Raw genomic sequence first — 26,460 nt, forward strand, 5'->3', positions numbered from 1 at the left:
TCATCTTTCTGAGATGGGCACTTAAGTATCTCTGGATAAATGTGTGATATGTGGGATTTGCTTCAAAATATTCAGGTAAGGGAATAAGACTGGCTATGGTTGATACTGCTTGGGGCTGGGTGATGAGTATGTTAGACTTTCTCTCCTTTCACACATATTTTAATTTTTCTTCCTTCTTTTCAAGGTGGTGTCTTACTCTGTTGCTCAGGCTGGAGTGCAGAGGTACAATCTCAGCTCCCTGCAATCTCCACCTCCTAGGGTCAAGCAATCTTCCCACCTCAGCCTCCTGAGCAGCTGGGAGCACAGGCATACGCCACCATGCCCAGCTAATTTTTTGTATTTTTGGTAGAGACAGGTTTCACCACGTTGCCCAGGCTGGTCTCGAACTCCTGAGCTTTAGTGATCTGCCTGCATCACCTTCCCAAAGTGCTGGGATTACAGGTGTGAGCCAATGCACCCACCCTTAAAAGTATTTTCTAAAGCTTAAACAAATATACCAGCAAATGAAGGAATGACCAAAATCAAATGGGATAACTCAGCCTGGGCTGAAGACAGATGGTGGTGCAGGGCTCTGGGACAGGGAGGACACACAGGGACACCACGTCAGGTGTGTCTGAGGCTGCACAAGGCCACCATGTACTGTCTTCTAGGGGAGGGTCTGCAGCTTTCAAAGGGGTGCCCAGCAGTAGGTCAGAAGCCATGTTGGGACCCAGCTGAAGACCTCCCCGGCTGGTCCAGGGGTAGTTCTGGTTCCCAGCCATCGCTTTTGACTGTAAACTTGGACAAGAAAAGGAATGATGACAAATGACAGATGAAGCTAAATTAAAAGCACTTTAGAGGAAGGGAGGGGAAAGTTACAAACCTGCTCAAAGGCTTCAGAAATGGCGCAGGGGCAAGGCAAGAATGGAAAATGGAACAGCTAGTGTGCAGGAAAGGCTGCTGGGTGGGGTGAAGTCCTTAGCAAATGGACAAGTCAATTACCACCTGTGAAGGGAAGCACTGTGCCAACAACTGCTTTCTTTTCCGCACTCTGCTCAATATTCCATGGCTTCGAGGCTTAAACAAATGATGCAGACAAGGCTGCTTTTTCATAATTATGAATCAGTCATGCTCCCAGTAAAATATTTGCAACTCAGAAAGGTTCACTATAAATAAGGTAAGACTTTTCCATAATTAAATATGCTGAGGAATACCAACAAGTATATCTTTCCAAGGCATCAATGACATTGTAATTTCTCTGAAGAAACCAAATAGGTTCTGATCCCTAAGGAAGGAGGGGACCCGGGGAGCTGCCTCTGCCCATTTCCAGCACAGGAAGAACTTGCAGGCAGGAGCGTGGAGTCTCCACCTACCCCAAGAAGAAGCGAGGAGCATGCAGCTCACTTAACGCTGTTGACAGTTCCTGGAAACTGCGAGTTTAAGTGACATGATGTTTAACAAATCCATTTTTTTTCCTAATCAACACTGTAACATAACAGCATTATTTGAGAACCTGATGTACTTTGCTTTGCTTAAAAACACAGTTTCTGTCTGGGTGCAGTGGCTCACGCCTGTACCAGCACTTAGGGAGGCCAAGTTGGGCGGATTACACAGTCAGGACATCGAGAGCATCCTGGCTAACATGGTTAAACCCTGTCTCTGCTAAAAATACAAAAAAAATTAGCCAGGCATGGTAGGCACGCCTGTAATCCCAGCTACTCGGCAGGCTGAGGCAGAAGAATCACTTGAACCCCAGCTACTCGGGAGGTGGAGGTTGCAGTGAGCAGAAATCGCACCCCTGCACTCCAGCCTGGGTGACAGAGCGAGACTCTGTCTCAAAAAAGAAAAACAAAACAAAACAAAACGCAGTTTCCAAGAACCACAACGTTAAGTGAGGACTTACTAAATGTTCTCCAAAAGCTGATGCTGTTGGCATAATGTGAAAAAACAGCCAAACTAAGCCGATACATTTTGACAAAGTTACCATTTTGGCAAGGCTTGGAAGCATAGCAATTTTAAAATGAGCTATGTGCAATGGTGTCCACATGAAGTCCCAGCTACTTGGGAGGCTGAGGCAGGAGGATTGCCTGAACCCAGGAATCCAAGGCTGTAGTGTGCTATGACTGTTCCTGTGAATAGCTGCTGCACTCCAGCCTGGGCAGCCTAGTGAGACCCCCATCTCAACCCCATCCCTTAAAGAAAAATTATATATACACATATATGGAAACAACCCAATGTCTACTGATGAATGAAGGGATGAACAAAATGTATTCCATCCCTACAGGGGCGTATTACACACCCATGAGAAGGAACGGGGCACTGGCACATGCTATGACATGGATGAGCCTTTAAAGCATTGTTAGGCGAAAGAGGCCAGACACAAAGGCCACATGGATGATCTCAGGCACATGCAACATCCAGATCAGGCCAATGTATGAAGATGGAGCACAGAGCGGTGGGTGCCAGGGGCTGCGAGGGGGCCACGGGAAGCTTCTGCTCCCAGTGACAAAAGTGTTCTGTTCCTAGACAGAGGTGAGGCACGCACAACATCATGATGTACTTAACGCAGCTGAATTATGTACTTTCAGCAAGTCCATGTTTTCTTCTACGTATTCTACAAACATGTAACATCTAATCAATAATCAATGAATCTGCTCAGCACTCAGCTCCTTTATGCTGCCCCTGGAGGAACTGGTACCTTCCCCTGCGGCCTTTGGTGAAAAGCACACTGAAGGAATGAATTCTCAGCAACTACAGATTCTTCAGGTCTTTACCCATCACTCCTGAACACACCGTGGTGATCTGGGCCCGACTGGAGAAAGCGAAGCTGTTGTTTCTCAGCCATTCGCATTAGACAGACAGAGACAGCGCGTCAGAGGTGGACGTCACACTTGGCACTTTGCACATCGCTATTTAGTACCATTCTGACCTCTCTCTCCGCCAGCACGCTCCGGTCTCCTGGCTCATCCCCAGGGCGGGCAGCAAATCTGCAGAGCTCTGGCAGCACAGTGGTCACTTTCCTCGTCTCCTTCTCTGTGCAAATCACCACAGTCCCAGAGACATCAGCCACATGACCCTATGCTGTTCTCTCCACCATAATCCATGGAGACCACAACAGACACGTCTGCAGCGCCTCTGCTTCACCGGCTCTGTGCCCCTCCCAGCACGATTCAGGGCACCGAGCTGCCCGCAGCCGGCAGGCAGGTGTTGAGCAAGCAGGGGACCAGAGCAGGGACCTGAGCAGACACCGTGGACAGAGCAGGTCTGGGCTGAGAGGTTACAGCTGGCGGCACTATGTGCCACCTGGGACTACGCCCACCACTGCCCCGGCGGGCACCGGCCATTCCCCAGCATCCGCTAGGCAGTCCAAGCACCTGTGGTTTGGGGCCACTGTTCTAGCACCCCTAACACGCAAGTCAGACGAAAGCAGCGAGGGGTGTCCCTGCCAAATCTATTATTTTCCAGCTCCTCCAGGACAGCAAGGGTCACAGAACAGTGTCTGGCAATGTCTGGAAACCTGACTCAGCCCTGTGGTGGATGGGGCACCCCTTGCAAGAATCTGCAACTGGGTAGGGGGCCCATGGTGAGGCCCTGCCCCTCCCATGCATGCCACAGCCCCTCCCTGCCCACCACCTTGGTTCTAGCGCTGGGTCACTGCCTCCCCAGACCTAACAGCCATGGAACCCCAAAAAATGTCCGCAGATCCGACAAGCGTCTCTTGGAGGCTCAGCTGTGCCTGGGGCAGGGGCTGCGGAGCAAGAGGCCACCTCAGGGCCTCCCAGCCCTTCCCTGGGGCCATGGGCTTGTGCGTATCACCAGAAGGGAAAGGAAAACCCAGCTCGAGCCAAGTGCAGCAGCTGCAGAGAGGGCTGCGGGAGCCTCAGCTATCTGGCAAGGTTCCATGTTCCCTAAGAAACCCGTTTTGGTCAGGCACTCCTTCAGCTCACTGGGTTCTTGGTAGTGAAAGGCTGTTTGCCTTCCACGGCCTTTAAAAAAAAAAGAAAGAACCCGTTTTGAACCAATCCTGGAAAGAAGAAAGTTCAATGAGCAGAAAGGGGGAACCCAGGATGGGCATCACACCCGGCAGGGCAGGTGGCGGGCAGCGGGGCCTGCCGGGTGGGCTGGGGAGATCACAGGGCTCCAGCCCACGCCTGAGGTCAGGCTGTATTTTCTAAACAGCTGGGAACCTTGAGGCTCTGCAAGTAGGAGTGTGGTCACAGTAGGTCGGCACGGTAGCCCGCCCACCACCTGTGCCCATGGCTCTGGCACCGCCTCACCATCACTTTTGCTACAGCAGCAGCCTCACTCCCTCTGGAATCTGCCATCTCAATGAGGCCTCCCTCACCACCCTGCCTGCACATACCTGGCACTTCCCATCTCCCCCTTCAGATCATAAGCTCTCTGAGGGCAGGAATGGTCTGTTTTGGTCACTGCTTTCTCTTCAGCATCTAGAAGAGGGCCCAACACAGAGCAGGTGCTCAAGACATTAAATATACAAACAAATGAATGAAAAAGACAGACTGCAAAGGCCGGGCACGGAGGCTAACACCTGTAATCCCAGCACAATGGGAGGCCAAGGCAGGAAGAACGCTTGAGCCCAGGAATTGAAAACCAGCCTGGGAAACACAGCAAGACCCTGACTCTACATTTTAAAAAATTAATAGAATAAAAATAAAAATTAATAATAAAAAAGCTGGGTGTAGTGGTGCATACCCATAATCCCAGCTACTCCAGAGGCTGAGGCAGGAGAATTGCTTGAGCCAGGGAGGTTGAGGCTGCACTGAGCTATGATCAGCTACTGCACGTCAGCATGAGTGACAGAGCGAGATCCTGTCACTTCTGACCTCAGGTGATCCACTCACCTCAGCCTCCCGAAGTGCTGGGATTACAGGCGTTGAGCCTCCTCACCCAGTCAGAGGCTTTCTTAATAAGGGAATAACTTAAAAACTTCTCCACACGAAGTACAAAGAGAATTCCAACCCTCTGAAGACACTGCTCCCGAAAGCAGCCTATTTTCACCATGAGCAGGGAGCCCGGTTCCCACACCTGCAGTCCGAAAGAGAACACAGGCCCAGCCCAGGCTGGCTACCGAAGGCGACAGGCTCCTGGGCCCTACTGCCTCTGCACCAGAGGGTTGAGGAGCCCGTGTCCTGCCCACGGCCAATCCCTCCATCTGCTCAAAGCAACTCCATCCAAAGACTTCATAAATAAACACACAGACACCCAAATCCCTCACGGACTCGGCCAGAAAGTCATTCCATGCAGAGGAAATTTTAGATTCCAAATCAGATGGTCTTCTTGGGTGGTTTTATTAAAGTAAGTTGGGAAATCATGAAGCAACTGAATTAAATTGGAACATCTCTCTGAAACACTCTGGGATTAAGTAGACACACTCGCATATGCAGATCATTCAACAGCGTTAAACAGAACAGGTGTTGGGGGTCTTCTGACTTAGTGGTTCTCTAAGTGTCGTCTGGGGAGCTTCAGGGGGGTCCCCAGGGCCAGGGCTGCTTATGTCTTCCCTGTGCTGACATTTGCTCCAGCGGCTCTGGTAAAACTGCAGTGCATCTGCACAGCTCAAGGCGGCAGTGCCAGGCGGTACCCTCGGAGGTGTGACTCACCACCGCAGCACACACACGGCGCAGGGGTGAAACCGGCCTACCTGACAAGTCCGGGAGAAAGCAGCAAGAAGCGCCAAGTTTATTCCACATTGACTCTTAAGCCCTTTTTATTTCGAGATGGAGACTCGCTCTGCCGCCTAGGCTGGAGTGCAGTGGTGCAATCTAAATTCACTGCAACCTCCGCCTCCTGGGTTCAACCGATTCTCCTGTCTCAGCCTCCCAAGTAGCTGGGATTACAGGCACCCACCACCAGGCCTGGCTAATTTTTGTATTTTTAGTAGAGATAGGGTTCCACCATGTTGGCCAGGCTTGTCTTGAACTCCTGGCCTCAGATGAACCGCCTGCCTGGGCCTCCCAAAGTGCCTGGATTACAGGGGTGAGCCACCGCCCCCAGCTTTTTTTTTTTTTTTTTTTTTTAAGACATCTCACTCTTGTTGCCCAGGCTGAAGTGCAATGGCATGATCTCGGCTCACTGCAACCTCCACCTCCCGGGTTCAAGTGATTCTCCTGCCTCAGTCTCCCTAGTAGCTGGGATTGCAGGCATGTGCCACCATGCCCAGCTAATTTCGTATTTTTAGTAGATGGGGTTTCTCCATGTTGGTCAGCTGGTCTCGAACTCACGACCTCAGGTGATCTGCCCACCTTGGCCTCCCAAAGTGCTGGGATTACAGGCGTGAGCCAATGTGCCCAGCCTCTTAAGCCTTTTGAATGTTCTGTGTGAGGAACTGAGAGGTACACATACCAACATACCCCTAAGCGTGAGGCTACCCCGAAGACAGAGTGTAGCCTTGCGAGCACCTGGAGTGGGGTGCGGGTCAGATGTCTTCTCCAAGCAGACCGAGTGACCTGTATTTCTAAGAAAATGGCTGACGCTGTTTGTTGCAATCATAAAATTCATGCTTTAATATAAAAATCAGAATTGTGGAAAACTTACATTTGCCAAGCTTCCAAATACTTAAAAGACTTCTGGTGAGTTCAGCAGTGTTCATGAATGGGATGTTTTGAACTGTGCAGTTAAATGTGTCAGTGCTGGAAGACCCGTGTCACTCCGTGGGCCAGTGTGTTAAATGCCTGGTGCATGACAGATAAGCCACATGGAGGACAAGATGCATCTGAGCTGCAACTAACAAGGTTTCAGATTCTACACTGCAGCTGACTTTTAAGAAACTACTGCTTTTTCTGGCCAGGTGGAGTGGCTCATGCCTGTAATCCCAGCACTTTGGGAGGCTGAGGTGGGTGGGTCACCTAAGGTCAGGAGTTCGAGACCCGCTTGGCCAATGTGGTGAAACCTCGTCTCTAGAATACAAAATTAGCTAGGCATTGTGGCTGTAATCCTAGCTACTCGGGAGGCTGAGGCAGGAGAATCACTTGAACCCAGGAGGCGGAGGCTGCAGTAGGCTGAGATTGCACCACTGCACTCCAGCCTGGGCAACAAGAGTGAAAAAAACTCCGTCTCAAAAAAACATAAACAAAAACAAAAAAACACTACTGCTTTTCAAGTTTTGGTGTAGTAGCAAGAAATAACCGTAATTATCTGAAAAGACTATGAAAATAACCCTCCCTTCCAGCTACATAGCTGCATGAGGCCAAATTTTTTTTTTTTTACACTTCAGCTAAAACAACATATTCCCCCCTGTCCAGGGAATCCAGAAGCCTAGCTGATGCTTTCTATTAAGGCAGACCTTAAGGAGATTCAGGAAAATGTAATACTACGCAACTCTTTTCATTACATTTTGTTTTAGAAGAAGTTACCTTTCATAAAAACATTTATATGAATACATATTTGATATAATAAAGTGACATTGTATTATATCAAATGTTTTTGAAACTCCTCTTTGAATGTGTAATACAGTAGATATAATCCACGTAAATAAATGGTGTTATAGTGAACCCCAACTTTCTCTTCAAAGAATCAGTATGCAGCTCTTTTTATTATTTTTTTTTTAAATATATATACTTTTTTGACATGGAGTTTCGCTCTTGCTGCCTAGGCTGGAGTGCAATGGTGCGATCTCTACTCACTGCAACCTCCGCCTCCCAGTTTCAAGCAATTCTCCTGGCTCAGCCTCCCGAGTAGCTGGGATTATAGGCATGCACCACCACACCCGGCTAATTTTTGTATTTTTAGTGGATACGGGGTTTCACCATGTTGATCAGGCTGGTCTCAAACTTCTGACCTCGCAATCCGCCTGCCTCGGCCTCCCAAAGTGCTGGGATTACAGCTGTGAGCCACCGTGCCCAGCCTGGTCAACTCTTATTCTTTAATTCTCTATTTTACAGTTTAACTTCCTTGTAATTCCAGCAAACAACCTTCTCCACTGGTTCTAATCAGTAGTTCACATCTGTCCATTCCCCGCCACCTCCTCCCCCTGTTCCATCCTGACTCATCCCAGTCACCTGTTCCGGTCACCTTCTTTGACCTAGGTCACCTCTGGCTACCTGCTCTGACCTGCCTGTATAACCGTCCTTCCCACCAAAACACCCACCCTGCCACTCCAGCTCGGACCCCTGCTCTCTAAAATAGCCAGGTGGGGTTAGTCTAGCTTGTGTGGTCTAACCTAGCCAACGGGAACAACACAGCAGTAGAGGAGACCCCCATCAGACAGAAGTACCCCTCTCCCCCCTTGTCCAAATGTGCAGTCACCACTGCTCCATCCATGTGCCCATCTACAGAAGTAAACTGCCTTGCTGAGAGGATTTATCTTCAAGTGCTGTTTCTTTTGTGGCATCAAAATTTTACTTATAACAGTAGTCTTCGGGGTTCTCAATTCCAAGAATGTAAGGAGGTCCTGACCCAAAAAGGGCTGACGAGCTGCTGTCCGAACGCCCTTTTCTGGGAGTGGACTGTCATCTAGAGTATTTTCTTAAAAACACAGCAGCCCTGCCTGAGGTTTCTTCAGGAATAACGGTGATACTGGCAGAATCAGCAACGTATGGAACTCTGTCCAAAAGATCACTGCAGAAATTCGGGTCTGGTTTCTGTAAGACTATAAGAACCGCTGGCCAGGCATGGTGGCTCATACTTATAATCCCAGCACTTAGGGAGACTGAGGTGGGAAGATCATTTGAGGCCAGGGGCTTAAGACCAGCCTGGGCAACACAGAGAGACCTCATTTCCACAAAAAAAAGTTTTTTAAACAGCCAGGTGTAGTGGTGCATGCCTGTGGTCCCAGCTACTTGGGAGGCTGAGGTGGGAGGATCACTTGAGCCCAGGAGGTGGAGGCTGCAGTGAACCATGATCATCCCTACTGCACTCCAGCCTGGGCAACAGAGCAAGACCCTGTCTCAAAATAAAAAAATAAAAAACAGCCACAGCATGGGTTTGTTGGTGAAAGACTGGTTGGTTAGATCCATCCAAGGTAACTGAGCTCTCTGACCACCGTCTCGGGGCACAGATGAGCATTCCAGGCACCGGCAATCAGGACCAGGACCCACTCATTCACCATGATGGGCGTCCCGCACTGACTTACGGTGTGAGAGGGAGAGTAGGCCTGCGCTCTGGACAGTACACTCTCTCCAGGAAATGACGACCCAGAAAAGGGGAGCAGACGCACATGGAGACCCGGAGCAGAATGAACACAGAGCTGAGCGCCAGTGAGCATGCGAGCACTGAGGGGAGTCCCCAGATCACCAGGCATGTGACAGCAGGCCTGCACGTTTAAGTTAACTCACCAATGTCCGTGGATTCACTAGCTATTATTCCCCAACATAAACAACCCTGAAGGGAGAGGGCGATGGATCACTGAGCTCAGAATCCTCCACTACGGGGGCCAGAACACACTTGTTTTTTGTTCGTTTGTTTGTTTTTTTGGAGGTTTGGCAAGTCATCTTGTTACCTCTAAGTTTATCCAGTTACCTCAGTTCAAACAACTATTTATCAGGTACTCAAGTGAAAGACAACAAACATCATTCACTTCAAAATGCATGAAACATCACCAGGGAAAAGGTCTGAGCAAACAGGCGCCCTTCTGCAGCCTCGGCCAGCAAACAGCCTTCTCCACCTGGCCACGGGCCGGGAGGATGAAGAACCGGCAGCCACTCCCGGATGGGCCAGGAATCCTCTGAAGACTCGCCGGCCCTCTCAGCTTCCGGGAATCCCACAATCAGCCTTCCGTTTCCTTTTTTAGTTTAACCTCATAAAGTACACAAACAGGCCAGGTGCTGTGGATTACCTGAGGTCAGGAGTTCAAGACCAGCCTGGCCAACAAAACCTCGTCTCTACTAAAACTACAAAAAATTAGCTGTGCGTGGCAGGCGCCTGCAATCCCAGGTCAGGCGCCCCCAAACTATGGCCCACCGGCCGCATGTGGCCCCCTGAGGCCATTTATCCAGCCCCGCCCCCGCCGCACTTCAGGAAGGGGCACCTCTTTCATTGGTGGTCAGTGAGAGAAGCACTGTATGTGGCGGCCCTCCAACGGTCTGAGGGACAGTGAACTGGCCCCCTGTGTAAAAAGTTTGGGGACGCCTGTCCCAGGTACTCGGGAGGCTGAGGCAGGAGAATCTCTTGAACCTGGGAAGTGGGGGTTGCAATGAGCCAAAATCGTGCCACTGCACTCCAGCCTGGGTGACAGAACAAGACTCTGTCACCCCCAAAAAAGATCCCTGCCTTGAAGCTGAGTGCCCTCCTATCCCCAGCTCTAACCTGACACTACACACAAGCCCAGCAAAGTCTGGGCACATGACAGGACCAGAATTCCATGCACTGACGGCCGCAGCACTAGGGCCTAAAGGGGAAGATCAACACACACGCCAAGACGACCCACAGAAGCAGATGACCCCAAACGACTGTGAAACATCCACCTTCAACTGCATTCCGGTAGGAGAGACAGCTTTACAAGGCCCTTTCACCTTCTCACTCGATTGTCACCATGCTCCTTGAAAGCAGGTGGAGATTACCTGAGACATCCGGAAGCCGTAGGAGGAGCATCAGAAAATGTCCCAGTGTCAGCTTGGAAATTCCCTCCGTGCTCTGCACCCTGGAGAAGCGGCCTCCTCACAGGCTGCATCAGAGGGAACCAGACAGAAACGGACTCTGAAACCCATGGTGTAAAAACAAAAGCAAAGGGGCTGGCCCTGGTGGCTCACACCTATAATCCTAGCTGGGAGGCAGAAGCAGGCAGATCATTTGAGGTCAGGAGTTCAAGACCAGCCTGGCCAACAGCAAAACCCCGTCTCTACTAAAAATACAAAAATTATCTGGGCGTGGCGCCAAGCACCTGTAGTCCCAGCTACCTTGGAGGCTGAGGCAGAAGAATCACTTGAACCCAAGGCAGAGGTTACAGTGAGCCAAGATCCTGCCACTGCACTCCAGCCTGGGAAACAGAGCGAGACTCCATCTCAAAACGAAACAAAACAGAAGCAAAGGCAGGATTGAAGTCAATATTCATTTACTCAAAACTGTCCTGAGAAAAACACATTCAACTGATTGTTCTTTAATGAAAACACTGGGAAGTCCAAACGCACTGAATTCTGAGTCAATCTTGTCCTTTTATTCTTTTTTTTTTTTTTTTTTTTTTTTTTTTTTTTTTTTTGAGACGGAGTTTCGCTCTTGTTACCCAGGCTGGAGTGCAATGGCGCGATCTCGGCTCACCGCAACCTCCGCCTCCTGGGTTTAGGCAATTCTCCTGCCTCAGCCTCCTGAGTAGCTGGGATTACAGGCACGCACCGCCATGCCCAGCTAATTTTTTGTATTTTTAGTAGAGACGGGGTTTCACCATGTTGACCAGGATGGTCTCGATCTCTTGACCTCGTGATCCACCCGCCTCGGCCTCCCAAAGTGCTGGGATTACAGGCTTGAGCCACCGCGCCCGGCCCCTTTTATTCTTTAATGAAGTTTGCTCTACTTCAGAAAAGTCCCCTAAAAGTCCTGCATGTTTGCATAATTATGACAAAGCAATGCAAGCTGCTCTCCTCATGTCTGCAGCAACCTGTTGCAGTGACAGTTCACCCCACACGCTGCTGACGTGTCATCCATGCTCTGGGGTCCAACAACCAGAGCACGAGCGCAGGAGTCAGGTTCTAGAACCTCGAGGTGCCGCCAGGGCTGAATCCAGGATCCAGGGCTTACTGCTGTGTGACCTGAACCTCTCTGTGCCTCAGTCTCCCCACTTCCAAAACGGGAGGATGGCAGGACCCACAGAGTCATGGACGCCCAAAGCCCTTGGCAAGCACCTGGCACTTGGCACTCAGCGTTCCTGTGTTAACTGCTGCTCCTGCTGCTATCACTGAAATCACAAGCACTCACTCCAACCGCTCCGGCCACTCCTGGAGCCTCAGACTTCATCTGTGTGACTCTTGGTCCCATCTTTTCATCACACGCAAGCCTGGGGCCACTCCCGGCCGACGCAGCCATTCATGTATTCATTATCCACAGCGCAATTCCACTACTGACTGTTTTATGAGTCCCGATTTGCCACACACGGCATTTAAAACATGCCACTTTTAAAATAAACAAAAGCAGGCCCGCACAGTGACTCATGCCTGTAATCCCGGCACTTCAGGAAGCCAAGGTGGGAGGCTCCCTTGAGCCCGGGAGGTCCAGGCTGCAGCAAGCCGAGATCGTGCCACTGCACTCCAGCCTGGGCAACAGCGTGAGATCCTATCTCAAAATAAAATATAATAAAACAAAGAAGCCAAAATAAAATGAACAAAAATGGAGTGAGATGAGGGAGACAGCTCCCTGGCCGGGCCCACAAAGACTCAGCACCGACGGCCCAGAGCAGCCATAGTCACGCACGCCACAGTGTCCCCAGCCCAGGCAGCGCTCCCGCCCGGCACACACAGGCTCCTGACTTCAAAGCCAAAGAACCAGCATGAAGCAGGGCCCGCCCTACTGCCTGCCCAGGAGCTGACATTTCAGGGACAGAAGAGAATGGCTGACATCAGGTAGGAGATGTGGCTTCTGCCCACTGCAGCCTGTTTACCGGACTGCCACAGTTCAATGAAACTTTCACCACGCTCAACGTTGTTTCCTTTTCAGGACCGGACCACCCTCTCGCTTGCTTGTGTCTGTGGCAACTCCGCGGTGGCTTCGCCACAGCCGCACCCCCTGCACACCACAGATCCTGCCCAGCGTCTGTTGTGAATTAAACACTACTGAGTTGCAGCACTCACGTGTTTGCTTTGTCTCTTTGAGGCTTTGTTTAGAAACCAGACTTTGACAATATCCAAGCAAACAATGGGACCAAATACCTGCAAACTCACTTAAAAGAACAAACGGTATCTGTTCCTATTCCAAGGGCATTTTGTAAGAAACACATGCTTTCTAATATCATTCATCTGTATCAACGTGGACCCTCTCATCTGGGACCCCAAGCCATGCAGCTCACCCTCAGAGTAAGACATTTGCACTGGATCCTTCACATCCTTGTACCAGCGCCCTTGTAACCAAGCCCCATGAGGCTCCCACACCCCATAGTCCACAGCAGACGAGACTCCTCAAGGAACTCTACTGCCCCGTCCCATCTGCACTCTGCTTGGTCCAGGCAGCGCCAGCGCAAACTTACTGAAACATCATTCTGAGATTCCTGCAGGAGTGGCTCAGTCCTCAAAGGGCAGCAACACCTCTGCCAGCCACTTACACAGCCAGGATCGCAACAGCGAACCGCGGGCACCCAGGGCTTCCTATGCACCAGAAGACGTCCCATGCTGTAATTCACTTCACTCTCACTGTAATTCCTGTTACTAATCATGACAACTACAACCACTATTAACTATAGTAACTATTACATAATTAACTGCAATCATCTGTTGATAATTGCAGTTAATTATAATCAACAATTGTTCATAATAGCTATAATAGAATACGATACATTATGGTCATTTCTGATGGTTTTGATACATAATTTCATATGAGCGCATAGGAGTTATTTATACTAATTGCAACAACAGCAGGCACTCTTACTATCTTCATTTTACAGAGGGGAAGCCAGGCACGGGGCAGCAGTGGCGGGCAGGGCCTGGGGTGAGGGAGCCTAGGGCCTCTAACCAACAAAGCGCCAGAGCCCCTGGAACTGCCCGATACTGAGCTCACAGAACAGGAGAGCCTCAGGGGCCCGACAGTTCATTCCCGCACCTCGCTAGGCCTTGGGGTACAGCCTCCGCCCAGCAGGGGCTGAGCGCAAGAGGACTACGAGGCGCACCTGTAAGCGGCCCTCAGGAAAAACACACATCAGCACCAACTGCGTCGGAGCCCTTCATGTCTTCACCAGGCAGCCTGTCCATCCCCAGGCCCACTCTCCCCCACACCCCTACGAGCCCTCCACCCCCGAGCACCCTCCACCAAATGCTTCCTGCAGCTCTGCTCTCTGTGAGCAACGGTGCTGGATACAGGGAAGCAGCAGGAGGCAGGTCCAGCCTCCGGCAGGGAGAGAGTGGACCCCACTCAGCCCAAACACCTTCTCAGACACTAAGGAAGCACTCGGAAAAAAAGGGTGTTCTAAACATATATGTAAGAGAAACACCAGCACAGCTCACTCCAGGCTCTCAAGCATATTCGCCTGGTGAATCCCAGGGCCCCTGTAAGAGAAGGACCACTTTTTTTTTTTTTTTTTTTTGAAATGGAGCCTAGCTCTGTAGCCCAGGCTGGAGTGCAGATCTTGGTTCACTACAACCTCCACCTTCAGGGTTCAAGTGATTCTCCTGCCTCAGCCTCCCGAGTAGCTGGGACTACAGGCACCTGTCAACTTGCCTGGCTAATTTTTTGTATTTTTAGTAGAGATGGGGGTTTCACCCTGTTGGCCAGGCTGGTCTTGAACTCCTGACCTCATGTTATCCACCTGCCTCAGTCTCCCAAAGTGCTGGGATTACAGACATGAGCCACTGCACCTCGCCAAGATGCACCACTTACGTCTAAATGAAGAGTTCTGATGTCAGTCGTGCAGATGGTAGGTGGAGAATAATCAAGACCTCAGCACAGCTGCCCACGGTGTGACCCCGTCTCACAGGAGCCCACCCTCTGATGCGTGTACTGCCATCATCCTTTTACTTTAAAAATTGTTGGATGCTGGGCACGGTGGCTCAAACCTTCAATCCCAGCACTTCAGCAGGCCAAGGTGGGAGGAATGCTTGAGCCAGGCGTTTGAGACCAGCCTGGGCAACACAGTGAGACTTCATCTGTACTAAAAACAAAAAAGTTAGCCAGGTGTGATGGCACACACCTATGGTCCCAGCAACTCAAGAGGCTGAGGTGGGAGGACTGCTCGAGCCTGGGAGGTTCAGGCTGCTGTGAGCCATGACTGCACCACTGAACTCCGGCATAGGCAACAGAGTGAGACCCTGTGTCAAAAAAAAAAAAAAAAAAACATTTGGCCAGGCACAGTGGCTCACATCTGTAATCTCAGCACTTTGGGAGGCCACTGCAGGAGAACCACTTGAACTCAGGAAGTTGAGGCTGCAGTGAGCTGTGATTGCACCACTGCACTCCAGCCTGGGTGACAAAGCAAAACATCAAAAATCCCAGAACTGGCCAGGCACGGTGGCTCACACCTGTAATCCCAACCCTTTGGGAGGCTGAGGTGGGTGGATCATGAGGTCAGGAGTTGGGGACTAGCCTGGCCAACATAGTGAAACCCCATCTCTACTAAAACTACAAAAACTAGCACATGGTGGTGCGTGCCTTTAGTCCCAGCTACTCAGGAGGCTGAGGCAGGAGAACTGTTTGAACCCGGGCGGGAGGCAGCAGTTACAGTGGGCCAAGATTGCACCACTGCACTCCAGTGATGACAGAATAAGATTCCATCTCAAAAAAAAACCCCAAAAAACTCCCAGAACTACTGTAAATATACCTCCCCTAAATGAATAACACTCAGAAATGCTCAAGACATTATGTGAAAAGGAAAGACACAAAATCATAAATGTAAGCTGATTCCATTGTCTTCCCACGTGTAGACAACAGGATTGAGCCAGGGCAACATGGCAAAGCCCCATCTCTGCAAAAGCCACAAAATTCACCAGGTGGGGCAGTGCGCAGCCACAGTCCCAGCTACCTGGGAGGCTCTCCTGAGGCTGAGGCTGCAGTACCACTGTACTCCAGCCTGGGTGACAGAGTGAGACCTCATCTCAAAAAAAAGAAAACAAAACATATTTCTTGTGAGTAATATTACCAGTGATGTTTTTCTTTTTACTTCCACATCTTCTAAATTATTTGAAATGAGCACGTCTTTCTTTTAATTATGATGGAAAGAACAGTTTTTTAAAAAACTGGAATCAAAAAGCAACATTGCTTGGAGTCACAGTATGTGCCCGAGGAAATTCTGCATGGAAACCTGGTGCTGGCATGACGGGGAGGGGTCGGGCGGCTCCTCCCAGAGCAGCTGCTGACTCCTGATCCTGGTGGCGGCTGCGGCCTTATCTCTGCGACGCAGACAGAGGCTGCCCTGGAAGGAGGGGTCCCTGGACCTGGGCTGCCCACACACAGTGTATCCAAGACACAATCGCACCCGCACCTGGCAGCCACTGTTGCCAAGTTGCTAGGGATGGGCTGTGACGCAGGCTCGGTGGCAGCTCTAACAATCACGGGCAACACCAGGAACAACTCCCTAACAGGAGCTGTGAGTGCAACACAAACAACAACTTCATTTTCCACTCTGGGCCACTAGCGACCGTCCACATACGATCCACTAATTTATCACGCCAGATGCAAGGACACAAGAGATATAAAATGACAACACTGCCCAGCACTGCTGGGGCCCAGAGGCGTGGCTCAGAGAGAAGGGAGCAGGGAAAACAGACCGGGCGACAGGGACCGGGCAGGCCAGAGGCTTAAGGATGCCGCAGGAGGCCTGGGACTAAGGCCGCGTGCTCACTGCGCTGCAGAGCACAGAAGAGAAGGGACCGACCCCAGGGAACTCTGGAAAGCAGCGTCCCACTGCACCGTAAGGCTAACGATGGAAAGAGCCACACACACGTTTGAGGGCTCCGGTCAGAAAGGCTTTGTCTCGCGGGGTGCAGGCCGGTGACTCTCCACACTCTATGGGCACACTAGGTTTCAACAAATAAACAAACACTGTGTGCAGTGAGCGCCAGGCTTCCCAAGACCCGCTAATGTTATAAGCAACGGCGGAGGCGAGAAACCCCGCTGCGGGGGACCTGAATCTGAAACACCAGGGTGATTCCATGATTTGTTTGTTTGTTTTTACAAAGGAGTCTCGTTCTTGTCGCCCAGGCCGGAGTGCAATGGCGCGATCTCGGCTCACCGCAACCTCCTCCTCCCGGGTTCAAGCAATTCTCCTGCCTCAGCCTCCTGAGTAGCTGGGACTACAGGCACATGCCATCACGGCCAGCTAATTTTTGTATTGTTAGTAGAGTCGGGGTTTCACTCTTGGCCAGGAGGGTCTCAATCTCTTGACCTCGTGATCCGCCTGCCTCGGCCTCCCAAAGTGCTGGGATTACAGGAATGGGCCACCGCGCCCAGCTGATGCATGATTTTTAGCATGAATACAGTGGATAAGCAGACACAGATGTGCATGTACACATGTGCTACTGTGATCACGTCTGTCTCCTGCCTGTGTCCAGACCTGTGTTTCTACCACCATCCTCGAATAAAAGAACAGGCGTGCAGCCGGGCGTGGTGGCTCACGCCTGTAATCCCAACACTTTGGGAGGCGGAGGTGGGTGTATCACCTGAGGTCAGGAGTTTGAGACCAGCCTGACCAATATGGTGAAACCCTGTCTCTAAAAAAAAAAAAAAAAAAAGAAAGAAAGAAAGAAAGAAAGAATTGGTGCTCAGGGACAAAAAGGGCTGGTGCAGGAACAATACGAGGAGCCCGGAGCATCTTGCAGGTCCAGAAGAGAAACAGAAAACGATGGGGCACACTGAAAAGATGCGGGGGCCACCTGAAGGGGTCCCACATCAGGAGGAAGAGGATCCATCAGGCGACAGCACCGGTCACATGGGAGCCCGGGTGGGAGGGGCTCCAGAGTGAACATGGAATATCCAGAAAATGGCCATTAGTCCAACGGCCAGATGTGCCTAAGAGCTGAAGCCCAGGTAAGAGGTGTGTGGCAGCGTGAACCTGCCCTAGCATCAGACAGTGATGGCAACAGGGGAAGCTATCTATGGGAGCCCTGAAGTATTCCGGCCACTCTTCTGCAAGCCTAAAATTGTTGTCAAGGAAAAAGGTAAGAGAATACTTGTGACTGAAATGATTTAACTCAAACAACAGAGGGTGTGGAGCAGGAGAGGACAGGCTGAGTATTCCTTGTATTTTCTCCTCCACTTTTATTTACATTTGAAATTTTTCATGATAAAAAAGCCCTGGGGCTGGGTACGGTGGCTCACGCCTATAATCCCAATGCTTTGGGAGGCCAAGGAGGGCGGATCATGAGGTCAGGAGTTCAAGATCAGCCTGGCCAATATGGTGAAACCCAGTCTCTAAATAAATAAATAAATAAAAAAGGAAAAAAAAAGCCTTTTAAAACTTCTTCTCGGCTGGGCACAGTGGCTCATGCCTATAATTCCAGCACCTTAGGAAGGTGAGGCAGGCAGATTGCATTGAGTTCAGAAGTTTGAGACCAGCCTAGGCAACATGGCAAAACCCTGTGTCTACCAAAAATACAAAGTAGCCAGACCTGGTGGGGTGCACCTGTAGTCCCAGCTACTTGGGACGCTGAGGCAGGAGGATCATTTGAGCCAGGGGGGTAGAGGCTGTGGTGAGCTGAAGGTTGGGCCACTGCAAGCCAGCCTGGGTGTCAGAGTAAGACCCTGTCCCCAAGATAAAGAAAAAGATAATTTTCTCAAAGTTTGCAAATTCAACATAAATCTGGTCTCCTTTTCTCTTTTCCTTTTTTTTTTTTTTTTTTTTTTTTTAAAGAAAGCTATAGGGTCCGGCTCCATCATCCAGGCTGGAGGGCAGTGGCATGATCAGAGCTCACTGCAGCTTGGAACCTCTGGATTAATCCATCTCCCTGCCTCCTGAACTGTGCCCATTCATGCCAAAGAAGCAGAAGTTCTCTGGGCACTGGCCTCTCCCTCATGCCACATTTGCTGTCTCCACCCACAGTCACCCTCACTGGTGCCATTTCTGATCATCTCCAGGCCGCTTGCCAGCCGGACTTCCACCCTGCAGCCGGTGGACTGAATGATGGTGGCCACGCCCCAGCAGCCTGTGGCCACCGCAGTCCCTGAAACCCCACGCTCCAGCCACATTCCTGCCCCTCCTACTGGACCAAGCGTGTGTTTGTGCTGGAGACACCTGCCGTTTTCCATGGATTTGTGAGTGACTGCTCACAGAGTCACATCTGTGTTCACGTCTCAGACCATGAGCTGGCGGTAAGAAGTCAAGGCTGCTCCCATTCACCATTGTCCACAGGCCTGGGCATGACCCCAGCACACAGCTGTCACTCAACATCGATTCAGAGAACAAGCGTCTTTGACATATGAGACATCCAGGAAGGAGTCTGGGTGCTGCACTCCCTTTCAGCCTTGTCCAGTGATGGTTACCTTTACCATGTTCTTTCAGTCACCCAGGTTCCAAATAGGCTCTATATTCTGGCATAAAGAAATAAGCACACCTAATATCTATTAGGTTGAGCTAGGCAAAACGTCTGAAATCTAACATTTTTTTTTCCCATTTTGGTAACTGATCTCCCAGGAATGGTTTAGTATGGTTTACTTTCTAAAAGGTTCAGATGATAAAGTAATGGTTCACTTTCTTTTTTTTTTTTTTCTTTTTGAGATGGAGTCTCGGTCAGGCTGGAGTGCCGTGGCGCATTCTTGGCTCACTGCAACCTCCACCTCTTGGGTTCAAGCAATTCTCTGCCTCAGCTTCCCGAGTAGCTAGGATTACAGGGGCCCACCACCACGCCCAGCTAATTTTTGTATTTTTAGTAGAGACAGGGTTTCACCATCTTCGCCAGGCTGGTCTTGAACTCCTGACCTCATGATCCTGCCTCGGCCTCCCAAAATGCTGGGATTACAGGGGTGAGCCACCACGGCCAGCCATGGTTCACTTTCTAAAAGGTTCAGGTGGTAATAACAAGTGTTTGATAAGGACATGGAGAAATGGAACTCCTTGAGAACTGCTGGTGGGAATGTGCAGCGTGCAGCTGCTGTAACAGCCGAGCGGTTCCTCAAAAAGTTAACCAGAGGGACCATTTCCCCCAGCTCAAGAGAAATTCAGACATACGTCCACATGAAAACCTGTACGCAAATGCTCACAGCAGCACTATTTTCCGTAGTCAAAAGGTGGAAAAGGCCCAATCACAGACAAACTGTGACATATCCACACACTCGAATACTTGAAGATGAACGGAAACTAAACACTGAAAGATGCCGCCATGTGAACCTTGAAAATGCGTTAAGTGAAAGAGGGAAGCCACAGAAGTTCACTGGCTGCATGACTTCATTTATGGAAAATATTCAGAATAGGTGAATCCATCGGGACAGAACACAGATTGGTAGTTCCCAGGGGCTGGGTGGAAGGGAATGGGGTGAGGATTTACTGGACACAGGCTTTCCTCTTGGGGGATTGAAATGGTTTGGAAGTAGGCAGTGGTGATGGCTGCGGCACCCCAGGAATGCGCTAAATGCCGCCGAGCTGTTCATCTTATGATGGTTCATTCAATGTCACTGCCACACGTCCCCCTGGCACTCCAGCCTTGGCCTGTCTCCCGAAGGCTCACAGGGAGCCAGTCAGCCTCCAGCAGCCGGGCAACAGTCAGGCCCCAAGATGGACCTGGGTCACACCTGGACCTAACAGCAGCCGAAGGGCAGGGCTGGTGGGAACGGCGGGCCCCATCTCGCTGTGTGCCCTCTGATGTTACCATGTTACCCTCCCATGCACATCTGTCTCCATCAGTGGTATGGGATGCCACCTCCCACCCCAAACCCAGCCCTGGGAGGCCACCTGCCACAGAGCCATAAACCACAACAAGAAGCCCCAGGGTGGGATGGCTGCAGAACTTCTCAAAAGTGTAAGCGACTTTCAACACCCAGATTTAACTCTTAAACCAAGAAATGGGGCCGGGCGCGGTGGCTCAAGCCTGTAATCCCAGCACTTTGGGAGGCCGAGGCGGGTGGATCACAAGGTCAAGAGATCGAGACCAACCTGGTCAACATGGTGAAACCCCGTCTCTACTAAAAATACAAAAAATTAGCTGGGCATGGTGGCGCGTGCCTGTAATCCCAGCTACTCAGGAGGCTGAGGCAGGAGAATTGCCTGAACCCAGGAGGCGGAGGTTGCGGTGAGCCGAGATCGCGCCATTGCACTCCAGCCTGGGTAACAAGAGCGAAACTCCGTCTCAAAAAAAAAAAAAAAAAAAAAAAAAAACAAGAAATGACTAAATGTCATAAAGCCTTCAGTGAGTAGAAAGAAAACACATGGCAGAAACTGCAAAGTAGACACAAGGGAACCAAGATGATCCCGGGGCAAGGCGGTCACAGTGGGTGATGGAGACAGACAGACGGACAGGAGAGCCCACCATAGGGCGAGACGCAGGAAGATGCAGGGCGCGCACGATGAACCTCCCCTCCTGGGTTTCTGGAACTGAGCTTGTCCATAATAGACACTCACATTGGCTCACATGGTAATACCTGCTCTCCCAGGCCAGCTCTGAAGAGCCCCGGCCCAGCAGGTCTCCACAGGGTCACCCAGCTCCAACCCCTCTGGAGCCCTGCCTCACTCAGGAAGACAGCCCACCTGAACCAGGCTCACCCCCGGCCTTCAAGCACACCCCAACCAGCCAAGTAGGGGAAGTCCTCATTTGAAGAAGCGGAGCTGGAACAACCGTACTGCACACACTCCAGGGCACAGAGCCAGGCACTGGCCAGCGGCAGGAGTGACCGCCTCACCCTGAACGTGGATCACACTTGGAGATCCTGCATCCAACCACACCTCCAGCTCCAAGCATGAAATCTGCAAGAATGACACGCGGGACAGAGGGACGTGCCGGGCAATACCCAGGAGCGCAGCTGTGGGAGACAGCAGCACAGAGTAGCCAGCGTCCCCAACAGACGGCAAGGCTGGGGAGGAAGAGGCTCTGGTCCTCACACCCCAAGGCCACTGTCTGTGAACATCCACGCCTGCCCGCAAGCAACATGTGCTTGCTGGCCGGGAGGAAGGGCTGGTTCAGATGCCAGGCACTATGGGGGGCATATAAGAGTGGAGAAGGAGACAGACACACAACCCTATCCTGTGGTGACATCTTCTGAAACATCTGTCAACAAGACGGGACCATCCCAGCAGCTTCTTCCAGGAAGGCTTCTCTGCTACCACCCCACCGTCTTGGTCTGTTCTTAACAGTGGCCACAGGGACCCTTTAAAAGCCTAAGTCAGCTCGCATCCCTCCTGTGCTCAGACGCTGCTGCGTGCCCTTGGCCATGACCTCCCTGCCCTCAGCCTGCACCGAGCCCCGGCTGCATCCCTCCTTTGCTTCCAGTCTCGCTCCTTTTTCTTTTTTCTTTTCTTTTTTTTTTTTTTTTTGAGACAGTCTTGCTCTGTCCACCAGGCTGGAATGCAGTGATGCAATCTCGGCTCACTGCAGTCTCCACCTCCCGAGTAGCTAAGATGACAGGCGCTCGCCACCACATCCAGCTAATTTTTGTGTTTTTAGTAGAGAGGGGGTTTCACCCACGTTAGCCAGGCTGGCCTGGAACCCCTGAGCCTCGGTGATCCTCCCACCTCGGCCTTGCAAAGTGCTGGGATTACAGGCCTGAGCCACCGCCCAGCCAGTCCCGCTCCTTCTTGCTGGGCCTGTGCTGACCACCAGGCAACTCACTCACCCTTCTCCAGCGCCGGCCCTGACCCAGCCTCTGACCCTGCTCACCTGCCATCCCACGTGTGCAGACGGCACACTACACCTGGCTCACTGGCGAGTCCTATCTTGATGCTGCCCCGAAGCCCTCTCCTCAGTCACACCCCAGGAACGAGCCTCACCCTCCCCCGACTCCGGCTCCCTCCAAGGGCACATCGTTTGCAAAGCTGCCCCGGGGAGTCCAACCAGAGCTTCTGACTCTACCATGCGCGTCCCCTACCCAGATCCCGCATTCACCCGCCTGTCCTGGAATGGCCAGGCTATGCCCATAGGGTCACCCTCAAATGTTCCAGAACATTCCAAGAGAATGCTCTGCGCTTCTTAGGGGAGCCGCACGGAATGGGGACCATACCTGAAAAAGCTTCTGGGGCCAACAGCGAAGTGAAGGTGATGAGTGAGTCTCAGCACTGAGAATCCATCCACACCCAACAAGACCATTCTTGCAGTGAGCCACGCGTTTTAGCATCCCGCCAACTGCACAGTTCACACAGGGACCAAAGTGTGCCAAGCAAGGTCCCCCTGCACCAGTCACCAATGGGGCCACTCAAGCCACCAGAGGGAAGCCACGAGCAGCACATGGCTGCTAGTCCCTCCGGCTACAGCTGGGTTCCTGACCTGAGGGGCACAGCTCCTGTCTACGAGTGGGCAAGGCAGGTCCCCAAGTGCTGTTGGGGTCCCATGTGCAGAGGCGGCACAGGGTCCAGAGCACTTCGGTCTGTATAGACATGAGCTCTTAGTAACGCAGGCTGTCTTCTGTGTCCTTGGCCTGAGCCTCTCAAGGCTGCTGTGGACACCAGACATGAGGGTGATTTATCAGAGATAAGGCTTTTTAAATGTCTTCTTATCCTTCCCTGCTTGCAAAGTGAAGACCCAGAGGTCAACAAGGAGGGTCAAAGGGAGAAGGCACCCCGGCCCTCCTGCCAGGCAGAGTAACACCCCACCACAGCAGCAGTGACAGTCACCATCAAGCAGGGGCCTTCTGAGGGCCCGCATGTGGGATGCAACTGCAGGTCCCCCGCATCATCTCATCTGGTCAAAGCACCACCGCCACGAGGTTTCCACACTCTACGAAGAGGAGATTGAAGTTCAGAGAGGTGAAGGGAGCTGTTCCTCACCTCGCCAGGATCCCGGAGAGGGGGGCCTGACCTGAGCCTGCGCTCTGGGTGGTGTCACGCTGAGGCGGGCATTCTGCAATGTCACATGACCTCCTGGCCACTCCCAAGAGCTCAAGCAGCTCCATACACACATTTGTTCTGAGTCACCCCTCTCATCACTCTTGGCATCTTCCTTTGCTTTCTCTGCATTTTTCACTTGTGTTACTCTATTAATTCTTTTGTCCCTGCAAAAAACTTAAAACAAATGATGCCCGGCATGTTGGCTTGAGGGACAGGGAGGCCACCATCCACCAGGGCCTCGCCACGTTTCTCATTCCCACTGTTCAGCCTGCACATGAGCACGGGGTGATGCTCAGACCAGAATGAGTGTCCCGGTCTCCAAGCACGCCAGACGCCACACAAATGGGGCACAGACCAATCATAACTGGGACTCAGACACCCACCCCAAAGCAGGAGTTAAAGGGCTCCCCATTTACACTCAGCGCCTGCCGCCATCCCACCCTGCATACGCGCACTTAGAGCAAGACTGACCAGAGACGCTTGGGAAGGTGGGTCCCATGGGAGGGTCCTTCCATTATCAAAGCTCAAAAAGAAACAGGACAAAGCAGGACAGGCATGGTGGCTCAGGCCTGTAATCCCAACACTTTGGGAGGCTGAGGCAGGCAGGTCACCTAAGGTTGGGAGTTTGAGACCAACATGGAGAAACTCTGTCTCTACTAAAAATACAAAAAATAAGCCAGGCATGGTGGCGAATGCCTGTAATCCCAGCTACTCAGGAGGCTGAGGCAGGAGAATTGGTTAAACCTGGGAGGCGGAGATTGCTGTGAGCCAAGATCACGCCACTGCACTCCAGCCTGGGAGACAGAGAAGCTCCGTCTCCAAAGAAAAACAAAAACAAAACAAAACAAAAAAGAAACAGGGCAAAGCACCCGCGAGTCCTCTGACCATCTGAACACGAGTACTGGTGTAAACTCCAGCAAGCCACCACGACGCTAGAAAGTCAAACTCACAACAGTTGTATTATTTTACTCAGAGTCAAACCTGACAAACATCTCAAATGACTATGACCTGTGAACTTTAGTTTTTGATCTTTTTATGTGCAGCTACAAGATGAAAGTTTCTAGTGGCTACTTCTGGCAGCAGAGTACACTAACTCTCTAAGGACAAAACCCAGAGCCGAATCACTCAGAAATGACTTGGAAAACAACACTGCCCTGAGTTACTGCCCAGTAGGATTTTCCCAAGATGGATGTCAATTAGAGTAAGAGATTCGGGCTGGGAAGCGCCTGCGTTCCTGAGTCTGGCTGTTTCTAAGCGTTGCTACAGTTCTGTTTGTTTTGGGGTATAGGTTCTTAAAAACCGGTACTGGCCGATCTTTACTGCATTTACTGAAGCCCCCTTCCGCCTGGTGGTGGACTGAGTTCACAGCAGCACAGAACCACAGGCAGCGCCGCACACAGCGTGGCGGTCACTTAGAACTCCACACTTCGTCAGTAAAGGAGACCACCACAAGTCCCCTCTGGGACCCCCAACATGCTATCTCCCACAGATGCACCCCCCAGGCTGCTGGCCCCACTGTCTTGGGGCTGTCCTCCAGGTTTCTGGCGTGGGCCCCTCTCTCCCTCGATTCCACTCCCCAGGAGGATGCTCCCGGCACAGCTCGAGGGCTTCTGCCTCCTCTCCCACCCCACCCCAAAACAGCAGGTCCCAAACCAGCCTAATGGGCAATCCCCTGGGACATCTGCAGAAACAATGTCCTAGGTCTTCAGGGGCAGAGACTGGAAGAAGCTTGCAGGCAAGTATGATTCGTTCTTCTCCGGCCACAGTGCCCACTGACTGAGCTCCAGCTGTGGGCAGGCCCCATACCCAGAGCCCAGCCCAGCCTGCCCTGACCCACCTCCTTGGGGCTGCCAGATGTGCTGCATCCTGAGCCACACTTGCTTCCCCAGGGAACAAACACCCATGAGTGAGGCCCCAGGCATGAGGAGGACAGCAGCACCACCAGGAAGCCAGGCACGGGGAGGTGCAAGCATGTGCACGTGTGTTACACACCTGTGTACATGTGTCATATGTGTGCACGTGTTACATGTGTTGCAAGCATGTGTGTCTGTTATGTACCTGTGTACATGTGTGTCATGTACTATGTGCATGTGTGTACATGTGTTACATACCTGTGTGCATGTGCGTGCCTGTGTGTTGCATACAGGTGTGCCTGTGTACATGCGTGTTACACACTGGTGTGTGTGCATGTGTTACATGCCTGTGTACGTGTGCATGCCTGTGTTGCATGCAGGTGTCCATGTGTGTTACATATCAGTGTGTGTGTGTACATAGGTGTTACAAACCTGTGTACATGTGTTGCATGCCTGTGTGCATGTGAGTGCCTGTGTGTTACACACTGGTGTGCATGTGTACATGTGTTACATACTGGTGTGCATGTGTGTACATGTGTGCTACAAACCTGTGTACATGTGTCACATGCCTGTGTGCCTGTGAGTGCCTGTGTGTTACGTGCCTGTGTGCAGGTCACATACAGGTGTGCATGTGTACATGTGTGTGTTCATGTGTGTGTCTGCAGGTGTTTTTCTATTCCCCGTGCATCTCCGTAATATTCTGCAGTGTTAGGCAGCACAGATGCTGCTAAGGAATCCTCAACTCCGGGCTGGGTGTGGTGGCTCACACCTGTAATCGCAACACCTTGGGAGGCCAAGGTGGGAGGATTACTTGAGGCCAGGAGAGAGACCAGCCTGGGTAACACAGGGAGAACCCCATTTCTACAAAAAATAATCCCAGCTTCTTGGGAGGTGGAGGTGGGAGTACCATTTGAGCCCAGGAAGCCAGGGCGGCGGTGAGCTGTGATTGTGCCACTGCACTATAGCCTGGGCGACAGAGTAAGACCCCCATCTCAAAATAATACTAATACTAATACTAATAAGCTGGGCATGGTGGCTCACACCTGTAATCCCAGCACCTTCAGAGGTAGGTGGATCACC

General features: G+C 51.5%; 1 protein-coding gene across 1 annotated transcript in view; it reads right to left on the reverse strand.

Moving 5' to 3' along the window:
• The window catches only part of AGO2 (argonaute RISC catalytic component 2), a 113,714-nt gene that overhangs the window by 79,355 nt on the left and 7,899 nt on the right, over positions 1-26,460 (reverse strand). The gene's annotated exons all lie outside the window — the stretch shown is intronic.

The sequence above is a fragment of the Saimiri boliviensis genome, chromosome 15 (assembly GCF_048565385.1).
Source record: "Saimiri boliviensis isolate mSaiBol1 chromosome 15, mSaiBol1.pri, whole genome shotgun sequence".
In the NCBI taxonomy this organism is placed as follows: Eukaryota; Metazoa; Chordata; class Mammalia; order Primates; family Cebidae; genus Saimiri; species Saimiri boliviensis.